Source organism: Nestor notabilis, unplaced genomic scaffold (genome assembly GCF_000696875.1).
Source record: "Nestor notabilis isolate BGI_N333 unplaced genomic scaffold, ASM69687v1 scaffold28345, whole genome shotgun sequence".
NCBI classification, from domain to species: Eukaryota; Metazoa; Chordata; class Aves; order Psittaciformes; family Psittacidae; genus Nestor; species Nestor notabilis.
The window spans coordinates 14,913-20,197 of NW_009929383.1; positions in this window are offsets into that span (position 1 = coordinate 14,913).

Consider the following 5,285-nt stretch of genomic DNA (forward strand, 5'->3'; position numbering starts at 1 on the left):
CTATTGTTGCTGGGTAGTATACTGCTCAAGCCTTACATTACCTGAAGTAGAATTGTGGAGGTGGGCCAAGTACCAACAGAACTAATGCTTAAGCTCTGTTGGTTTTAAGTATACTCTACAAAAACATGTTGGACAATTGTTTTTGATTGCACTATGCTGTAAAACAGGATATGGGATCCTTTGTTTTGTTCTTTTGCCAAATATTTCACAGACATGCGCCTTCTTAAGGCTCTCTGGAATGCCTACTGATGGATTAAGTTACATGATACTGTATTGTCTCTGCACAGAAAAAGAATGTATGCATGTCAATCAAACTTGTGCCTAAGCATTTGCACTAGTCAGTTGTACGCTTCAGCAGTCAAGTCTTGCAAATAGTGAAATTCTTGATGACTGCAGCAAAAGCAGAGATCTGGCCTTTATAGATATAAGCTGCTCATATTTGGCAGCTACTTCTCCAAAGGAATTTATGTAACTTCTGAATTCAGGTGACTAAGAATAATTAATGACTAAGCACTTTAATGTAAACTGACTTGAGAGTACCTTAGTAATATGGACAAACAACATGATAATATTTCGAAGAGCTATTATTCTAGTTAAAAGAACTAATTATTTTTAGTATCTTGGTAAAAAGGGTCTGTAGTACTTAACAATGTGAATAAGATTTAGGAATAAGCATTAAGTAATAATTAAGGGTAATTTAATTTAGAAAGAATATATGGTAGAATTTTAAATTCGAGAAATCACAGAATCCTGGTTTTCACCAGTGCACACAGATCAGTGACAAGAATGTCAGTCCTTTCTTTGCCTCAGTTTCTCCACCCCTCAAGGTGATACTAACTTTCTTATCTGTTAAGTGAAATGGCAGATGATAGGTACCTATGTAACTATTAATAATTATTTATTTATTTACTTTCTAAAGACAGCAGCTTAACAGACAGCAGATTAATACAAAAAAAACCCAACCAACCCAAACAGAAAACAAACCAACCAACCCCCATAAACAACCCAAAAACATAGGAAGATAATGTAATGAAGTATTTTAGTGCGTGAGGTTTTAATTAAGAAAAGAAGGCAATAATGTTGAGAATAGCAAAACTAGAATGTTTGGAAATACCCATTTTACTTAGGAACTGACAGCTGAGGTGTAAACTTATTCCTGGGATTAGATACTTGAAGAACACAGTGAGAGAGAATTCTCTGTGTCCTGTTGTCCTTTGATGGTACAAAATATCATTGATCAGTGCTAATACATTACTTTTGATCAGGGTTTTTTGTTTCAGTGTTTGTTTTGTTTTTTCACTTTCTTACAACATTCTGTTCCTTATAACCACTGCTGTTATCAGATCTAGTGAAAGAACAGTTTTAAACCAAAACCAATTCTTTTATCAGCCAAGGAAGCTACAGAAGTTTCCCTTTTAAGTCTGGTGTTAAGAAGTACTTTACCTCGCTGCTGACTGGAAAACAGTACTGCATTATTCTGTGAACTCCTGTATACAGTATGCATTTGATCAGTAAGGTGTAGCATTCAAGTGTTCTGCTACAATACATATCAGATGTAAAGGAAATGGAACTAAAATGCTATGCAGGTCACACCCCAGAGGTATAACAATTTTATTTGGAAGTGTTTGTACCTATACAAACAATGTTTAATAAACATTCTGCTGCATTGCATAGCAAACATACTCTGTTTTCTTTTAACATCACACATGACAGCAGCTGTTTCTTGAGCAGGTGTGACAGTTTCTTCCATGGTACACAAAAGAGATGAAGATACTGTGAACAAGGTAAGCACGCTGAAAATTAAATTCGCCTCTAGCATGACTTAGTATTTGCTTCCGCTACATAAGGTGAACCGTGAGACTCCTTGTTTCTCACAGAAAGAATGCAAATAGATTGCTTTTGCCAAAGGCAGAACTAGAGAATTGACACCCAAAGCGCATTTACTGCAGGAATTAAGTTTGGTCACAAGCTGTGGCTTGCCTGAAGAGGTACAACATGACACTAGTTCCTCAGGGCCGATGACGTTCTTCATTCATCGTATTGCTAATGGTAATACAGCTGCCTCCCTGCTGTATTGTTCAGAAACACTGCACTGGCAGAAACTGTGTCTTTCTGAGCCTTCTAAAAGGTGAACTGTGGTCACCTCTGTCCTCCAGAGGGAACTACAAAGTCTTAAGCTAGACCCTTTAGGTCTAGTTTAACAATGGCAAATCAGGCTAATGCTTGCAAACACACCGTGTTCTGCAGTGATCTGTGCTGAAGCACTTCTGAAATGAAATGAAATTGTGCCCTTACAGAGGCCTAACACTTGCTAAAAACACTAGGTGTTTTAATAAGCTGATTTTCCGCTTGCTTGGAATTTATTGCAAGACCATAATGCTGATAAAATGTAGACCATCCTCTGGGTCTCAACAGACTTTGGGTCTGTACAGGCATATACTCAAATCCTATCTTAACACAGCTGAAGAACATTACTACTTCATACAACGCGGCACTGCTTTCTGAGTGTAGGGAGATCATCATCTTAAGAACCTTACTGATTCCTACCTTAATTTTTCATGCCTATTTCTTAATCCTAGTTTCACACAAGTTCTCAGAACTTTATGCAGAAAAGATCCAAGTTGTACAAGGCATGCACAGGATAAGCCATTTAAGATCCAGTTATGGTGCGCTAGATGTGAATGCTGCGTACAACTACTGCCAACAAAATACTTGCTGGCCAAGGATTTGTGGTTTAGGTCACACATAAAAAACTAGCCAATACAAATACAAGTAGTGGCCTATACATGCAAAAGTATAGAGCTAAAAGTACATTATAAGCACCACTTTAACTGCAGTCCGAAATAAAATCTTTATTTTATGTATATTATTTTATGTATAAGCAGAGGAGCAGAAGTATTTAAAATAAGTCTTGCGTCCTCATTCAGGATTACTTTACAAAGTTATATTTTCAGCCTTCATAAAAGTCATACAAAAACTATTTGTCACAACATACTCCAAAATATAGCAGATTTAAAGCATTTACATTTTACGTGATCCAACAGTGCAATATGCACTTAAATTTGAAACCAACTTCCTGATCAACAATGTGTTGTAATTAATCTAAAACATGATTTACCACTCAGTTGTTTTGTCAGGGTTTTTTAAAACAAAGTCAGTTTCTAAAAGACTAACTTAGAGATTTTAACTTAAATCATATTTAAGTTCCACACAGAGCAGTTACCCTGTTTATTCAGGGCTGACATGTGATTATGCATTGCTAATTGTATTGTTCTTCAGAAAAAGCAGTATAGATCCCTGCATCCTGCAGAAAGCCAAGCCAGCTGATGCTTGTAGATTACCAGTATTGAGAGCCCAAGAGTCTTGGAAAGGGACCTACTGTATCCTCTGATAAAGTTAACTTGCTAAATTAAAAATATGCTACATAAAAGTAACAACATGCTAGGCTCTTGGTTAGAGCATAAAATGGTCCAGTATAACAGCTATGCTTTGGTGTTTGTTTAATGTCTGCTTATCCCAAGGTACACCACACATAACTTGGTGACAGTAAGCCACAGGCTTTCCAACACTGAAAGCCCAAAGCTGAGGTAACAGCAGAGAATTACGCAGTTGTACCACCACAGGTACAGCCAGTCTTTTTACTTGTGCATCAGCTGGACAAAGACCTTCTTGACTGAGCCAAACCACAACTGAAGCTAAGTTCACTTCTATACCAATGGCAATTTAATACCCATCCGTTCAGGAATGTGCAGTAAACGAGGCTTATTTTGCATCACCACAATAGCTAACTCATGTTCTTTGACAATTTTGTAAGAAATGGAAGGATAAAGTATTAAAAACATTGAGGTTCCACAAACAGAATATAAGGGGAGCAAAGCAAACAAGCTTGCAGCAAAAAAAAACCTAACACATAATACACCAAGTTTCAGTCCTACACAGAAAACTATTTGTTGTGATGTGCCAGAGCTTTGTAGTCTGCAGTGGAGCAAGCTACCTTTTAAAATTCCAGCCACCAAAGCTGTATCATTTAGCCACCATACGTTATTTCACACTGCAGCTTTTCATACTGCGTTACCCAGAACTGGTACTTCAGTATTCATGCTCATGTTAATCAGCACATTCTTTTCATGGAAAGAACTATTACTCTAAAAAGATCTTGGAAGACAAGTGTTACATGAAACATGGAAGTCCATGCCTGTCTGCAATCCCTCATCTAGTGTGGAAACTATGAATAGTGTCACTATCTCCACAGATACCACGTGATCAGCGGGTTCAGGAGCCACAGATCATAGTTCACATACCCAACTGTGCAGCACTTCCTTTCAAGCTTTGTCCTGCTTCAGTTTCAATATAACACAGGGCAAGTTACACTGTTGGCGTTCACGCACTTGGTGGAAAAATACCTGCCCCACTTGCTGGGGCAACAGAGGCCCCAGGAGCAGAATGGGCATGTGTCTTTACCTTCAAAATTTAAGCTGATAAAGCACTTTGGAATACCTCCAATAATTTCTAAACATTCACTTTATCTGATTTTTTGTATTCTATATACTTAATCAAGACACTCAAAGGAAAGTTTATAATAGCAGTCTGAAGGACAGTGATTATCCTTCTATTTCTCCAAGTCCTACTTAGTTCCCTTATCTTGGGCTTTAGTAACAAATGGTGCTTTGAACAGGGCAATGGAAATGTTACTCCACAAGGCAAATATAACAAAAAAATTACAGGCAGCATCACAGATTTTATTTAAAAATACTCTGAGTACACGAGTACCACCTCCTTTCAGGTTTTGTTTTGGTTTCTTAAATCTTGTCATATTTTCAGGTAGGGAAGAAAAGAGAGGAAAACCAACATTGTTCATGAAAGCCCAAGTGAAACACTCAAGACAGAGTGGCTCATGAATACACTACTACGTAATGAACAAGCCTGCAATTACAACCGTCCTATTCTGCTGCGATTAAGTTTCTTGCTATCGGGCACTAAAATTTGTTTGCAGTTTTCTAGATTTCAGAGAAAAGTTAGTTAGTGTTTGAGGTTCACGGACACATGACCATTATCATACTGCTGCCTAAAGAATCAGTTGGTCCCGAACTAGGATTAACTGGAGCGGGTGGGAAACAACCCATTAGCAGAAAATAGACTACTGAAGCAGTCACAGCAGTAGTGTGTGACTACTTCACTACTACTGTGAAGTGTACTGAACATCCATGCTCTGTCCTGTATGCAGCTGACCACATGAGAAGCTCAGTCCTGTTCAGTCTGTTTTCAGCAGGATGCACAGAAGGCTG